This window comes from Acipenser ruthenus, chromosome 3 (assembly GCF_902713425.1).
Source record: "Acipenser ruthenus chromosome 3, fAciRut3.2 maternal haplotype, whole genome shotgun sequence".
Lineage (NCBI taxonomy): Eukaryota > Metazoa > Chordata > Actinopteri > Acipenseriformes > Acipenseridae > Acipenser > Acipenser ruthenus.
This window is the reverse complement of record NC_081191.1, coordinates 8,712,392-8,730,362: the sequence shown is the minus strand read 5'-3', so window position 1 is coordinate 8,730,362 and position 17,971 is coordinate 8,712,392.

Sequence of the window (17,971 nt, the reverse complement as noted above, 5' to 3'; positions counted from 1 at the left end):
CGCATAGCAGGAAACGAGGTCAACAGACCTGATTAAGGATCTATAGTGGTCTCGGGCAGTGAAATCATGTGAATGAGGAGACGGTATTTTCATTTTATTTATTTTTTTTGTGCCACGTGGCTAGAATGAAACAATCATTCGTCTGGTGGTCGTCATGAAAACATTTGTCTCTCCGGAGAAGTGTATAAAAAAGAATAAAAAACAGATGGGAATGGTTGAAAGAAAAAGTTGATTTCAACCGGCCAGTCGAGAAATGGTTAAAGAAAACAGACCAACGTGGCCAGGCGTGTGCGTGCTGTGCGACAAGCCATTGAACTACGGTTCTAACGGCAAGAACATGCGAAGGATCCTAATCACAGGTTCGTGAATTTTCATTTTTTAACTTCATAAAGCATAAAGGGCCCGGGGGCTGGTTGTACTAAATGGATCCGATCTTGGATCCAGGCTCCGATCTTGATCCTATGACGTATTGGGTTGCACTGAAAGGATCACAGCTGATCTTGAGCTCAGTTTTGGATCAAAATCTGATCCCATTTCGATCTTGTTTCAGACCAAGGTCAGAGTGGGATCAGAGCTTCATTGATCCAACACTGTATTTAGATAACTGATCGACAGAACAGTAACTTAATAAACTTTTGAAATATTTGCCCAATTTCACAAAAATATTTCCCTCAGATTATTATATGAAAACGAAGACACTTTAACATTTTAGAAAACATTAACGTTATCTAAGTGTGTTTTAAAAGTAGCCATAAATACTATATTAAGAAAATATCGCTGTATAGAAAACACTCAGGTCTATAATATATCATGGCCTAATACAGTAGACCTGACGGAGTGACAAAGTCATACTGCTGTTATCATTTTATTGATTAAAATTAAATCATTGGTTTAATCAGATTGAACACTGTGGTTTTTTAAAAAAAAAATGTAATGCTTTGGTCAATTCCCTTTTTTTTCTAATGAGATTACCTTCTCTGACAGCTTCGATCTCCCCCTGTCTGCGACATTTTTCTAGTGGCAGCTATCATCAGCCCTTGATTCAATTTGCTCAAAACATGTTGAGAATTTGCCCTGAACCGATGCTGCAGCTAGTTGTTTGACCGTGAATGGTAACATTTATTATAAACTTTTTAGAAGTTAAAAAAAAAAACAACAACTTGATATTAACATACTCAATCTGTTTATATAAGCGTTGGATTTTTAAATGATTAATATAGTAGTTGCTTCTAATAGGTTCCAGTATGGACGGGATTTTAAAAAAGAAGTATGGATGGGATTTATGTCGTTTTTAAATTAAATGTACTTGATATTCTGACATTCAGAACCTTTAAACGCTGCGCCACAAATATTCGCTTCTCATTGGTCAGTTCCCCTAATTATGGCATGTGCAGCGCCAGAATCGGATAAGAAAAATCAGATCAGTAACGCCTTCTCAAGATCCGACTCCAGTGATCCCGGATCCGATCCTGTTTTTTGATCTCGTTAGTACAACCGGCCCCTGGGCTCCGATCTTGATGTTAGTTTGAGCTTGCTGCATTGTACTAACGGAGCTCAGCTCAAACTAAGCTCAATTTGGGCTCAAATTCTTATCTTGCTCTTCAGGATGTTGCTTGATCCTACTTTTATATTACATAATATTCATTAGATCATTTTGTAACTTTCTGAAAGGTTTATTTTTCACTGTTTCATCATAGCTTTCCCAGGTGGATTTTACTGTTTTTATTTATTTATTTATTTATTTATTTATTATTACCACTACTACTATTATTTTCTGATGTAAAAGAAAAAGCAGCTACATTATGCATATTACAGAGCACACCCTAGAAGCCCAACAACATTGTAATACATACTGTCACTTGTCTCATCTAAAGAGTAAAACCAGATACATTGTTTTCAAGCTACTATGGTTGGTTCCTTTTACAAATGCTCTCCGTTTGACGGTAGAAAACCTTTTTTTTAAACAATTTTTCCATCATTTTCTTTTAATTTTGCTGTTACTGTTATGTATTAAATGTGCTTTTCCTTTGTTCATATATATATATATATATATATATATATATATATATATATATATATATATATATATATATAGATACAGTGCCTTGCATAAGTATTCACCCCCCTTGGACTTTTCCACATTTTGTAGTGTTACAACCTGGAATTAAAATGGATTTAATTAGGATTTTTTGTCACTGATCTACACAAAATAGTCCATAATGTCGAAGTGGGGAAAAAAATCTACATATTTTTCAAAATTATTTACAAATAAAAAACTGAAAAGTCTTGATTGCATAAGTATTCATCCCCTTTGCTGTGACACCCCTAAATAAGCTCTGGTGCAACCAATTGCCTTCAGAAGTCACATAATTAGTTGAATGGAGTCCACCTGTGTGCAATTAAAGTGTCACATGATCTCAGATTAAATACACCTGTTTCTGGAAGGCCCCAGAGTTTGTTAGAGAGCATATCTAAACAAACAGCATCATGCAGACCAAGGAGCTATCAAAACAAGTCCGAGATAAAGTTCTGGAGAAGCACCAATCAGGGTTGGGTTATAAAAAAATATCCCAAACTTTGAACATCCCCTGGAGCACCGTTAAATCCATTATTAAAAAATGGAAAGAATATGGCACAACCGCGACTCTGCCTAGGGAAGGCCGTCCACCAAAACTCAGTGACCTGGTAAGGAGGGCATTAGTCAGAGAAGCAACCAAGAGGCCAATGGTAACTCTGAAGGAGCTGGAGAGATCCACAGCTGAGATGGGAGAAACCGTCCATGGGACAACTATAACCCGGACGCTCCACAAAACTGGGCTTTATGGAAGAGTGGCGAGAAGAAAGCCATTGCTGAAAAAAAAACATATCAAATCCTGTTTGGTTTTTGCCAAAAGGCATGTGGGAGACACAGCAAACATGTGGAAAAATGTTCTCTGGTCTGATGAGACCAAAATTGAACTTTTTGGCCTTAGTGCAAAACGCTATGTGTGGCACAAAGCCAACACTGCTCATCACCCTGAGAACACCATCTCCACGGTGAAGCATGGTGATGGCAGCATCATGTTATGGGGATGCTTTTTATCGACTGGGAAACTGGTCAGGATTGAGGGCAAGATGGATGGAGCCAAATACAGGGAAATTCTAGAGGAAAACCTGTTAAAGTCTGCAAGAGACCTTGGACTGGGGCGGAGGTTCACCTTCCAGCAGGACAATGACCCTAAACACACAGCCAAAGCTACACTGGAGTGGTTTAAAAACAAGAACCTGAATGTCTTAGAATGGCCCAGTCAAAGCCCAGACCTCAATCCGATTGAGAACCTGTGGCAAGACATGAAAATCGCTGCAGCAAATCTATTTTTAGATATTGACAATGTCCTCACTGACTGTGGATTGCCCTGGGACAAGGTGATTTTTACCTAATGGACAATTGCAGTAATGCAAGGGTGCAGAGGTGGTGTAGAAACACTGATGAGACAAGCTAACAGATATCTCTTGGACATCCACGGTTACACAGTGCACACAGTCAACAATGCTGCCAAACAGTTCTGCAAACCATTTGAAGATTTGGTAGAGATCTTTGCCAGCGAAATTTTCTATGACATACAGCAGTCTATTTTCAGAATTAAATGAACTGTTAAATATGGAAGGAGCAAAAACCTTAATTAGGCCGATAGGATCCAGGTTTCTTCAAATAATTGAAGTCACAAAAAGAATCCACAAGCTAGAAGATGTCCTTCTAGTCTTTTACTTTAGCTTCTTGACAGAGCATGAACAAAAACAACATGCTGGAAAAATTGAGAAAATTCTGGAAAGCCACAACGTTGTATGAAAAACTATGTGTGAGGATTGCTGAAATTCAACACCACCTTATTAAGCAGGCCAAGTCAAAAGCAAACAGTGGCAGGAAGGACAGAATCTTGGTTGAACTATTCAACAATTACAGTTTTTGAGCCTCTACATGAAGCCAGAATCAATAGAGAATCTCAGTGTACAGGACATCCTGAAATTCAACTGCACTACCAGATCAGCTCAGTTTCCTGACAAATACCTTTCCACGGGACAAGACTGTCACAAAGACATGAAGAAACTGAGAGATGACAGACCTAAAAACCTCTGGCTGGGGCGTTTCTACTTGCATCTGAGAAGTGGCTATGAGACAACAGCTTCTGCTTTGATCACCAAGTTGCCATATGACAACTCTACTTTGACCCAGCTATTGGTATTAGACCCAGCTATGCATAAAAGTACAGCGTGCATCATTGCTTTCAACAGACTGGGGGAAAAGCTGCCAAATGTGATCAGTGTGGATGAGCTTGGCCAGCTGCAAATGGAGTCCAGGATTGCTGCTGCAATGATGACTTGGATGCCATCTTCAGTGCATACAGCATCAAGTCAGTGAATGATTTAAGGAGAGATTGTGATTGGTGGGCATTTATCTTTGATGTGAAGCAACCAGACAGTGAAGTCAAGCGATACCGAGTTCTCACAAAGCTTGCGGCAGCATTGCTAAGCATTTTCTCAGGGCCACTTGTTGAAGCATCTTTCAATATCATGGATGATATTATTGAAAAAGACAGAACCTCTCTAATTGCACTAGCTATGATCAAGTCTGATCTGAGAGCAAAACATGTGAGGAGTGTTGCTCTGGATGTGCCTCCAAAGATGAGGAGAAAATGTCACAGCAAGACCACACCAAGGCAGGCCTTTTCATTGGACAGTTGGTTGAAAAGGCCAGCACCTCAGAGCAGTGTTGGTAATGAAACTCCAGCCAAAATACCACATACTGAACTGTTCCTAGATTTTTTTCTCTTAGTGACAAATTAGCATTTCAGTATATTTTTATGTTTTGTCCATGTTCACCATTGGACACCATTCAATGTTATGAGTGACACATTGTGTAATGCTTACAGAGGTCATGCACATATCAAATTAATATGTGCATATATGGTGTCCTGTTTTTTTTTCCAGTTCTATTTTCTCGACCTTCAGAGCATTATTAAAAAGACAGTATGTATGGACAGTATTGTGTGAGTTGTACCAAATATTTTCAGTCCTGGAAATTAGGAGGTGCTAACACCCATGTTAATATAAATGATATAGACATCACAATAAGTGCGTTCCCTAGTATATATATATGGGCAGCTGGCTCTTTGAGCTAATATATATATATATATATATATATATATATATATATATATATATATATATATATATATATATATATATATAGTTTTGCCTACGATGCATGCGACTAGTCCATTTTAAAATCAATAAATTGTTTAATATAAGTGATACAGGCGTCAAAATAAATGCGTTCCCTAGTATATTTCCATGTTGACAAAACAAGTTAATTGTCATTAAACTCGGATACACATGCGTGGATAAAAGTGCCTGGGGTCTGCAAAAGAATACATTAGGAGAAAGAGAAGAAGAAGGACATTTTTACCTTACTTTAGCGACTTATTTCTCTTACTGTATGACAGGTTATGAACGTGTGGGTTGCAGTACTCAGGTGTACAGGTGATGCAGGTGCTTCAACAATGACAAACACAAAGTTGACGGTTCAAAACAGTTCTTTTATTTCACTTTCGTTCTGTTTAGACTGTTAAATAATAAACACTGGCTCTACACACCAATGTGTATTGCCAGATTTAAACCATGGGGTTCAGTCCCGAAATAATGATTACAAACAACACACAACACAGACACAGCCTCTTCTCCTGACAGTGAGTGCTCTGCGTGCAGGTGCTGGTGCAAGGAATGCAGTGACAAGTGGTGTAAGTGTAGTCCGGGCTTGATGATGGCCTGTAGCGACAGCTTCCCGGCTCGTGTTAGCTGTCTAGTAGTGACAAACAGACAGTTAGTTTCCAAAAACAAACAAAACACTTAACACTCACGATACTTTGTACACAGTCCATTTCCTTTTTGGTGGGTCTCGTAACCACATCAAAACAGATTACATTGTCACATCCCCAATTATACCCTTAGTCACGTCCCCTGCGATAGCTAGGTCAGTCACGTCTCCTCCAATCCATGACTGACACATTGCGTACCACTTTAGGGCAATGACGTCGAGTATTGTGACTCCTCCCCCTTCCTGGCTGGCTGGCTTCTGATTGACCCTGGAATCAACTGCGAGACCAGCTGTTAAACAGCACCCTCACACATCGGGAAGGAGATTGTTGACTAGGATTCATTCGCTCTCTGTCACGCAGGTATTTACTTTTTTTTCTACAATTCAAAGTGAAATGGTGCTTTTGGCAGATGTACTTTTGTTGCGCCAATACCCTGAAAACACGTAAACTATCTGTGCTGTATAGATAGTCACTGGCAGTTTTCGTGCTTCGCTGTAACTTGGCGCGAGGAACTATCGTTCCTCTCGATTGTTTTGCTGTAAATTATTATTATTTTTTTTTATCTAACAACTTTTTGAACCCAAATAAAACCACTATTAAAGAATTTATGCTGTGTTGTTTTCACAAAACAGAGATTTACTTCACATTAATTTAAAGTTTAAGAGCTTTCCATTCCTGATGTGAATATGGTTCCCTCCCAAAAATATTTACTTCAGTAGGTTTATGTGTATACCTACGTGATGCAAATAAAATAGGCACTGTCAACTGAAAACATCTTGATAGAAAATGAAGGGAGATAGTGATTATTGTAGCCTGTCAGGCATTTGTTTGTGCATAGGAAACTACAAATCATACAAATCTCACTAGCAAGCCAACACCATGCAGCTCAATCAATATTGCTTTAGCTTGCGGTCATCATAGTATTGAATGCTGCTATTGGAAAGTATTTAACACAAAGGTAGGTCTCTTATAATAATTGTCATTATAGCCTTTTTTGAAACTTGAATGGGTTTGTATATCTTTTACCAGACATATTTTGTTTCAAAATATTACAGTGAAGCTAATGATACTTTGATGGCCTCATTGCTAAGTGAAGAGGGGTAAACACATAACAGACATAGCACATAGTTAATCAAATATACAATATAATTCGTAGTTGTGGTAGCATATTGGCATACGTTTTTGTAACAGCATTCTAAAATCTCACAAAGTTGTTTAATTGACAGTACGGTTCTTATGATGTGTGACATCCAAATTATTACCATAATCCCTCCTTAATTACCATACAACGCCACCCACTCCAGCAGCAATTAGAAGAATTACTTTCAGAAATAATACTGCTACTATCATAGCATGCCACCTCTATGTTTGTTGTAGTCATAGCCATGGGAATTACCACATTTATAAATTAAACATTTGAGATAAAAAGGCACAAAGATTTTTTTTTTCACATATTAACATTCACCAGAAATATTTTTAACAGTATGGATGGGCCTCAGCAATAAGGCATAATCAGGTTTCCAGGACTTTCCGCCAGCTCTCTAAGCCTTTTGTTCGGCTTCAGGTTGTAGCATATGCTGTAAATGTTATTAGATACTCTGATATTATGTTTAATTGAGTCTGGTTCTGCTCCAAAGTCTATTTTAGCCTGATTAAACACTTTTGAAATGTGGAATAAACTACACGAGATGACTAGGAAAAACATCTGTCTGTTATTAGGCCAAAAAGTTTCTTTAGTTGCATTTGGATGTTTTGATGATTGGTTGTTCAAAGCTATGGTAGACATTAAGAATAAATGCACAAGGCTTGAAGTCAGTTTTTGTTACATCTAAACTGTTCACTGGCTTATATAACCCTTCAGGCATTTCAAACATAGTTAAAAAAGCAGTGCAAGAAAAGTCTCTGATTAAATTAAATATCAACCATTTTAATCCTGTATTTATTATTATTTGCTTATTTAGCAGGCACCTTTATCCAAGGTGACTTACAGAAACTAGGGTGTGTGAACTCTGCATTAGCTGCAGTCACTTACAACAATGTCTCACCCAAAGAACACAAGGAGGTTACAGAAAGTGACTTGCTCTGGGTCACACAGTGAGTAAGTGGCTGAGCCGGGATTCAAACTGGGGACTTCCTGGTTACCAGCCTGTTTCTCTAACCACTGGACCACACAGCCTCCTATGGAGCTCCAACTCCTAACAAGTAGATGCCAATTAAAAATTACTTAACTTTTTATCCCAAACAAGATCTGCAGTGTGCTCTTAAACCACACTTACAGGATAAAAATATATTAAATAGTGTTTTTTTCATTAATTAATTTTTGCTTAGGTCTTGATCCTTGAATTATTTAAAATGTAAAGCTTATGAAAATACCAAAGACCAAGGGACTTTTTAAATTGTGTGCTTTAACACGTAGTCTATAAAGCCAAGTTTTGTAGGCTACAGTATAGCCTACACATCGTATGTGTTATGTTCTGTTAGTTGACATTGTATATACTGTTCTGACTGTTGCGTTTGCAAAAAAATCAATGCCGTTGTGGTTGCTGGGTTACATGTTATCGGATGCTGTGGAGTGTTGTAATCTGTGTGTGCGACAGAGACGCCATCTTAGGTATTATAGTACACATCAAATAATAAATGAGCTTAATTTACAACACTGTTTTGTGTCAGTTTGTACAGTACAACACTGGCAACAAGAATGGCAGAATTTTTGTTTGCTCCACCGCCTCCCTTTTTGGCTTTTTGGTGAACCTGTGGATTGCTGGTTGGACTTGTTTCAACATACCTGCTTGCAATGGGCTTGGAAACTGTGGCTGATCCACGTAAACAAGCTATGTTGATTCACTGTCAGGGCACAGAGGGACAATGCGTTTTCTTGACACTGGGTCCTGCTCCCACTTATGATGATGTCATCACTGTACTCGCTGCACATTTCAGAGCCACTCAGAGCATCTTCATCCGACGGTTCAAATTCCAACAACGGGGTCAACGACCTGGTGAGTCAATACTCCAATACATGTCTGCATTGAGAGAGTTGGCGTTGCCTTGTAAATTTGGTACATTGCACAATGAGATGATTCAAGACCAGCTTGTTGAGAAGACATCTAGTACACAAGTGAGGGAGAGATTATTACTGGAATCTGATGATTTAACACTGACTCCAGCCATAAAGATAGCCAGCCAAGTGGAAGCAGCTTTTCACACTGCTAAAAAGATTACTGGGGCACCCTCACCTGCTACAGCTACAGACTCTGCAGTTCAGAACATGCTGCAACCTTTCACCACATTAGCCACAGGCTCTGACCTCGCTGTACAACAAGCGCAGCAGCGCCCTGCGCATTACACGCCACGTGGTGGGAATGTGGATCCATCAGTCACAAGTCCAGAGCCTCTGACTGCCTTGCCCGGTGCAGGAATTGCAGCAAATTAAACCACTTTGCCAGGGTGACATGTTAAATGTGTGGGTAGTCACTGGAAAATACTGACAGACACAGAGCATTGGTGTTGATACGCTGCTCAGGCGCACATTTATAATTTTAACACAGAGCTGACACTTGGGTACCAGCAATGGTAGACCTAGTGTCACAATTAATAAAGAAATAAAAACAAAAACAAAAGCTAAAAATAAAAGTTTGCCACACAAAATGACGAGCACTAGTCCACTAAAAGGAACTTCCTGCTCCAGGAACCTTACTACTCTACGGTAACCCCCTCTATACTGTTTTGGAATCCACATCCCCTAAGCTGACCTACTTCTGTTCTGTTGCTTCTGAAGTCCTGGCCTCCCAGTGACTCCGGGCCATTCCGACGGTCCTGGCTGGGCAATCGCCTTCACAGGCCCCCCGTCGTGCAGTTAAAGGGCTCCGTGTTAGTAGTTCCCGCAGAGCGGACGCTTCCCTCTTGGATTTAAACAAACTCTCTCACTCAGCGCCCTTCTGTACAACAATGGCCTTGCAGCAGCCCCGAGCTGTAGCGCAGCCGCTTTTTGAGCTCTGCGCAGCACCCCCAGGCGCGTCGTAGCTGATTTCTCACAGGCACACACATTTGCACAGGAACCAGCGAACCAGCTTCCTGTCACAAACAGCTCCTCCACTGCCCTCAGACTATGGACATGCCAAAATTGATGTACTGGGTACATTGCAGCTGCCGGTACGTTATGGTACCAGTCTATTCCTACATTCACATTCTACATTACAAACACTGGGAGCAACTTAATGGGCCTTGACTTATTTACTGGCCTTGGGTTTTCCTTGATGGACTACAGTGGCACAGAAATATTGCATGTCTCCTCCCCTGGCAGCAACAATGGCCTGTGCTCTTTGATGGTTTGGGCATTCTCTCTCATTCATCCACCACAGAGCTGAAACTCCTGCTGGAAGCTGGCCTTATAGAGCCCATCAACGCATCCCCCTGGATCTCCAACCTGGTTATAGTGAAGAAAAAGTCTGGGGGACTCTTGAGTTTGCATGGACTTGCGTGCAGTGAACAAGGCCGTCATTACTGAAAAATATCCACTCCCGACAGCTGAAGATCTCACTACCCACTTCTATGGGTCTACTGTTTTCAGTAAGCTGGACTTACGCCAAGGCGACCTCCAAGTTCCCCTTGATCCAGCCAGCAGGGACCTCACAGCATTTGTTACTCGTGCTGGAGTTTTTTGTTGCACCCGCATGCTGTTCGGCTTGAGCTCCACACCCAGCTGTTTTAAAAAAATAATGTCATCTATCTTCGCCGGCATCTCGGGAGTATCCTTGTACTTGGATGACATTGTGGTGCATGGTGCCAACACCTCAGTCCACGACAAACGCCTCCTCCAAGTGTTCCGAACAATCACCCAGCACAATTAAGACTAAGCGGTGACAAATGTCTTTTCGCGGCGCCAGAAATAGAGTTTGTGGGCTTTAGATTAGGACCAAAGGATTTCCTCTCTCCAGGCCAATGTGGAAGCAATTCACTGCATTTCTGAGCCTAAATCTGCTTCTCAACTCGCCTCCTTCTTGGGTATGAAAGCTTACTATCTCTAGTTCTTACCACAGTACTCAGCCACCACTTCACCATACGTCAGATTCTTAAGAAGGAGGCCTCTTGGGACTGGACACTGGATTGCCAAGTGGCTGTACACACACTTAAAATGCAACTCACCACAGCACCTCTTCTGGCTCATGTTGACCTCAACAGCACCACCTTGGTCACCTGTGATGCATCAGCCATGGCATTGGGGGCTGTTCTATCCTAGATGCAGGATGGTGTGGAGAAGGCAATAGCTTTTGCTTCCCGTGCTTTGAGCCCCACAGAGCAGAAATACTTCTGGGCGTGTGAACACTGGCACGTGTACCAGTACGGCCAGGCACTTACAGCTTTGATGTCTGAGCATGATCTGATCCAGCTGTTATGTGGACCCCTCCAGGACGTGGTGTCCCTCCTAGAGCTCCGGCAGGCAGACTCAGCTGTATTTAATAAAATATCTGACAATCTTCCTTGGTAGATGACTGTGATATGATACAATGCAATTACATTGTGGGTGTTATAAATCTTTTTCATGTCCAAAGTTTTAAATCTGTTTTTTAAAAATATTATTAGCCTGTGCAGTGACTTGGTCTTAGGAATCAATGTGATTCAATATCCCTCACACAAAGGACATTCTTTATAGATATTTATGGTTCCAATTCTGCATTTATCTTTACGAGCTTTAGGTACAGTAATGCATGAGTCATGGGAAAATTGCTCATTATTTTCTTTAAGTGAGTCGATTTCTTGCAATTATTCCAGATAAAACGTTTCCTGCAATGCTATACAAACTAATGACTGGCTGTTCTGTGCACTTACAAAGGTCTGGAATTCCCACAACATTAGTCTAAATACTACAATTCAATTAGAAAGTTTAAAATACAATTGTTTGGTTCAACAAAGAGTAGATTACTTCTGTATGTAATTATTAAATAGAGGCTTGAGTATTTGGTGGCTTATCCCTACTGTAAATAATATGTAGAAAAAAGAAACAAAACCTGTTAAGGGTAGCTTAAAAGGAAAAATCAGGCTTCATATTTAGCCTCATATTACAGTAGGCCCCTGTGCTCATAAGTAAGCAATAAGGCACGACAGGGTGTGTCTTGTTGAAAATAGGAGGCACTTTTTTACACAGAGAATTGTGAGGGTCTGGAACCAACTCCCCAGTAATGTTGTTGAAGCTGACACCCTGGGATCCTGCAAGAAGCTGCTTGATGAGATTCTGGGATCAATAAGCTACTAACAACCAAATGAGCAAGATGGGCTGAATGGCCTCCTCTCGTTTGTAAACTTTCTTTTGTTCTAATGTTCTTATATGTGATGTACTCTAATGGTGCATTGCAAGTCACAAGGCGAAGCCAACTGGCATCAACCGCCTGGGGCGAGGTGATATTAGAGTATATCACTGTGACAGAGACAGAATGATTCTTGGTGATAAATCTCCCTCTCGACCTGTGACGGCGCTGTACTGGAGTGCCCTGGACTGGATGGCCAAACAATTAATTCCCAGGGTTAGGCGGAAGTTGGCCATCTAGAAAGGGGGCGGAGCTACGGTTCACCAAATCATTGACCCGGAAGGGAAACGATGTGGCAGCTGCGGATTGGAGGAGCGACTCCAATCATTAACCAAGGGGTCATGATTGACGGTATAAAAAGGGACATAACGAAGTTATCTGTTCCTTTGTTATTGTTAACGCTAACCGGAAGGAGTACCATATTGTGAATAGTGAGTGTTTTGTTTGTTTTTGTCGTGTCTAATTAACTTGTTTGTTATTTAGACGGCTAACACGATCCGGAGCTGTCGCTACGGGCCAGCACAAAATCCGGACAACACTGCACTTTGTTTCACAATAAATTGTATTTGCACCACAGTAAGCTTTCATGTGGTGACCGTGTTTGTATATTGTGGGTGTATTAAAGACTGTGTTTATTGTTTCGGGACTGAACCCCTGGGTCAAACTGAGTAGTACACGGCCTTGTGTACTACTATTCATTATTATTTACCGTTTGTCATCAGACTTTGGATCATAATTAAAATGCCCTTGTACCTTATCATTGTCTGTCTGTTATTGATCACTGCAACACTCTTGCACCTGCACACTGCTAACCACTTTGCCAGAATCACACACCCTGAAGTGCCTTATTGTGCATTATTAACTTACTAAATTGAAAAAAAAGTAAAAAGTTTTTTTAATTGACAAAAAATATATTTTTATTAAATATCCTTCCGCCTAAAACTGAGCTAAGAGAAAATAGTTCCATATAACTTTTTTTTTTAATAAAACCAAAAATGCATTAATTAAAAAAAGAAACAAGCAATTTATAGATTTATTTTGAATTGAACATTGCAATTGAAAGTGCAGTTTTTCTTTATTTGATTTGTTATACTTCTTGAAACTCTTGGTTTGTTCATTACATTTAAATAAATATTACTGACAATTTTCATCATGACAGCACAAACGAGTCTGCCTTAAAATCATGCAGAACCTTCCTCACAAGACCTGCGACAGTATCAGGTGATAGTGTGTGTTTTTTTTAATCATCCTTTGTTATGCAGAGTAAAGACGTATCCATACCAGATTTGTGCTACTGCTTTACAGTGGCGAGAAAGACGTTTTGCAGTTTACGGCTGGACAACATGGAGAACTACTAGGCCAGTGTTAAGAAACAAATTATTGACCCGAAGAAAGATTATTGTTACCGACAGAGGGCTATAATGCCTGAAGCCAAATAGTCTTCCTGATGGGCATAATTTTCCACTATTAGTTGAGCATGCAGGTACATATTTAATATATGAGTCAGTCAAAATAATGAGAGGCAAGGTTGGAGAGTAAATATAACTGTATATACTGTAAAGCTACTTTATACACTGTAAATATTTGCAAGCCTTTATTATGTGTTTTTTGCTTATGAAAAAAAAAATTGGCACAAATATCTTAGTGCTGTACATATAATGAAGTAATATACTACTAGCAATGCAACAGGTTGCCAACACTTCTGGAGCAAAATAGGTTTTATGAGTGTGATTTGCCCAAATATTTTTGCTCTCAAAATAATAATAACACTATGTAACACAATTTTTGTTCCTGGGTAGTAAGTGTTATTTCCTAATTGCTTATGCCTCAAAAGTATAGAAAATGGCTATTATTCCCCACAAACTTTGCTTTTGTGACCAGGACAGTGGTATTTTGAAATTTACCTATTTCCAATGAGAAAATGGGCGAATTTGTGTCTTTTCGTTCACATAAAGTCAGAAAAAAACAACATATGAATCCAAATTAACATGTATTTGTACTAAAGTAAACCAAAAATGCCTACAAAAAATTTAGAAGTGAGTAGTTTTTCGAGATTTACGATTATACTGTAAATCACTTTCACGAATCAGCCCCCAAATGTAGTCTCCCATCATGTTCTCGTTATACTGTCCTTGGTAGCAGCGTTTAAAGTCCAGTATATCCTGGTGGAAGCGCTCGCCTTGCTCCTCCGAGTACGCTCCCATGTTCTCCTTGAATTTATCAAGATGAGCATCAAGGATATGGACTTTGAGGGACTTCCTACAGCCCATTGTGCCATAGTTCTTCACCAGAGTCTCAACCAGCTCCACGTAGTTTTCGGCCTTGTGATTGCCCAGGAAGCCCCGAACCACTGCGACAAAGCTGTTCCAAGCCACTTTCCCCTTACTAGTGAGCTTCTTGGGGAATTCATTGCACTCCAGGATCTTCTTTATCTGTGGTCCGACGAAGACACCTGCTTTGACCTTTGCCTCAGACAGCTTAGGGAAGAAATCTTGAAGGTACTTGAAGGCTGCCGACTCCTTATCTAGAGCTCTGACAAATTGTTTCATAAGGCCCAATTTGATGTGCATTGGTGGCATCAGCACCTTCCGGGGGTCCCAGCCATACTCATCATACTTCAAGGCGTCCAGCAAGGTCTTGATGCTGTTGTAATCCTCTTTGAGGTGCACCGAGTGAGCCAGGGGAAGAGATGGGTACTTGTTACCATTATGGAGCAGCACGGCTTTGAGGCTCCTGGATGAGCTGTCAGTGAAGGACAGTATAACGAGAACATGATGGGAGACTACATTTGGGGGCTGATTCGTGAAAGTGATTTACAGTATAATCGTAAATCTCGAAAAACTACTCACTTCTAAATCTTTTGTAGTCATTTTTGTATTACTTTAGTATAAATACATGTTAATTTGGATTCATATGTTGTTTTTTTCTGACTTTATGTGAACGAAAAGACACAAATTCGCCCGTTTTCTCATTGGAAATAGGTAAATTTCAAAATATCACTGTCCTGGTCACAAAAGCAAAGTTTGTGGGGAATAATAGCCATTTTCTATACTTTTGAGGCATAAGCAATTAGGAAATAACACTTACTACCCAGGAACAAAAAAAAAAAAAAAAAAAATGTTACACGGTGTAATAATAACAAAAGGTGAAATCAAAAAGAGACAATAAAACACAGTAATCAAAACTACAAAGCAAAGGTGCTGCACTCGGCAGGGTTACCCCGACCGTCGCTGCCTGCACTGCCCGGGTCCCCATCCTACACTTCACTGCTCCCTCAGCCTGCTTTTTATATTATTATTATTGTTAGTTTACTTAGCAGACACCTTTATCCAAGGCAACTTACAGAGACTAGGGTGTGTGAACTATGCATCAGCTGCAGAGTCACTTACTATTACATCTCACCCGAAAGACGGAGCACAAGGAGGTTAAGTGACTTGCTCAGTGTCACACAATGAGTCAGTGGCTGAGGTAGGATTTGAACCGGGGACCTCCTGATTCCAAGCCCTTTTCTTTAACCACTGGACCACACAGCCTCCCATATACTTTATGGGGTCTGCCCAAAGTTTCCCCACAACAAATATCCTTTCCTAGTTTGGTGTTTCTTTTTGTTTTCTTTTTCTTTCTTTCTTTTACCAGCCGGGCTCGGTCCTGGAGCAGAACTCCCGCTGACTCATTATATTGTCTTATAGGGGCTGACCTGAGGGAACAACAGAACGTTATTTATAGGGCCAGCAAGCCCATCAACGCCCGCCTCTCAGCCACTCAGAGAGCGGGAAAGCCCACACACCCTCTCTCTGGAGAGGAGATCAAAATAAGAATATGAAAAATATAATAACAATTGCTACCGTGTCTGTTCGTTTTGTTTGTCCATTTATTTTGGCCCAAAGTGCTGTGTTTTGTCTGTTCAACCTTTTATTTTCTGTTTCAATAAACAGGCGCAAGCAAGTGCATTCACATTTCAACCTCAGTACAGTGAGTTTCTTCCGGGTCTAACGTTACCACTCAAACCATCCTGTCACACCTATTATATTCTAGTGCTGTCTTGTGACTGCTGATCCTATTATGCATTATCCTTGCAGACAAAAGTGGTGTTAAAAAAAAGAAAGATGTTGTTGCAGATTTAAACATTCCCATGAGCACTATCAACCATCTGCAAAACCGGAATACAATAATGCAGGCCTATGAACAGCAAACTGTGGATGCAAATTGTCAGTGTTTTTGATTTGCTCAGTACCTTGGTGTTGAGGACACATTGCTTTTGTGGAATATATACAGTACTGTGCAAAAGTTTTAGGCAGGTGTGAAAAAATGCTGTAAAGTAAGAATGCTTTCAAAAATAGACATGTTAATAGATTATATTTATCAATTAACTAAATGCAAAGTGAGTGAACAGAAGAAAAATCTAAATCAAATCCATATTTGGTGTGACCACCCTTTGCCTTCAAAACAGCATCAATTCTTCTAGGTACACTTGCACAAAGTCAGGGATTTTGTAGGCATATAGTCAGGTGTATGATTAATTATACCAAACAGGTGCTAATGATCATCAATTCAATATGTAGGTTGAAACACAATCATTAACTGAAACAGAAACAGCTGTGTAGGAGGAATAAAACTGGGTGAGGAACAGCCAAACTCAGCTAACAAGGTGAGGTTGCTGAAGACAGTTTACTGTCAAAAGTCATACAGCATGGCAAGACTGAGCACAGCAACAAGACACAAGGTAGTTATACTGCATCAGCAAGGTCTCTCCCAGGCAGAAATTTCAAGGCAGACAGGGGTTTCCAGATGTGCTGTCCAAGCTCTTTTGAAGAAGCACAAAGAAACGGGCAACGTTGAGGACCGTAGACGCAGTGGTCGGCCAAGGAAACTTACTGCAGCAGATGAAAGACACATCATGCTTACTTCCCTTTGCAATCGGAAGATGTCCAGCAGTGCCATCAGCTCAGAATTGGCAGAAAACAGTGGGACCCTGGTACACCCATCTACTGTCCGGAGAAGTCTGGTCAGAAGTGGCCTTCATGGAAGACTTGCGGCCAAAAAGCCATACCTCCAACGTGGAAACAAGGCCAAGCAACTCAACTATGCACGAAAACACAGGAACTGGGGTGCAGAAAAATGGCAGCAGGTGCTCTGGACTGATGAGTCAAAATTTGAAATATTTGGCTGTAGCAGAAGGCAGTTTGTTCACCGAAGGGCTGGAGAGCGGTACACAAATGAGTGTCTGCAGGCAACAGTGAAGCATGGTGGAGGTTTCTTGCAAGTTTGGGGCTGCATTTCTGCAAATGGAGTTGGGGATTTGGTCAGAATTAATGGTCTCTTCAATGCTGAGAAGTACAGGCAGATACTTATCCATCATGCAATACCATCAAGGAGGCATCTGATTGGCCCCAAATTTATTCTGCAGCATGACAACGACCCCAAACATACAGCGAAAGTCATTAAGAACTATCTTCAGCGTAAAGAAGAACAAGGAGTCCTGGAAGTGATGGTATGGCCCCCACAGAGCCCTGATCTCAACATCATCGAGTCTGTCTGGGATTACATGAAGAGAGAGAAGCAACTGAGGCTGCCTAAATCCACAGAAGAACTGTGGTTAGTTCTCCAAGATGTTTGGGCCAACCTACCTGCCGAGTTCCTTCAAAAACTGTGTGCAAGTGTACCTAGAAGAATTGATGCTGTTTTGAAGGCAAAGGGTGGTCACACCAAATATTGATGCACAGTACTGTATATATATATATATATATATATATATATATATATATATATATATATATATATATATATGGCGTGAAAAATGCCCAGGTACCCGGA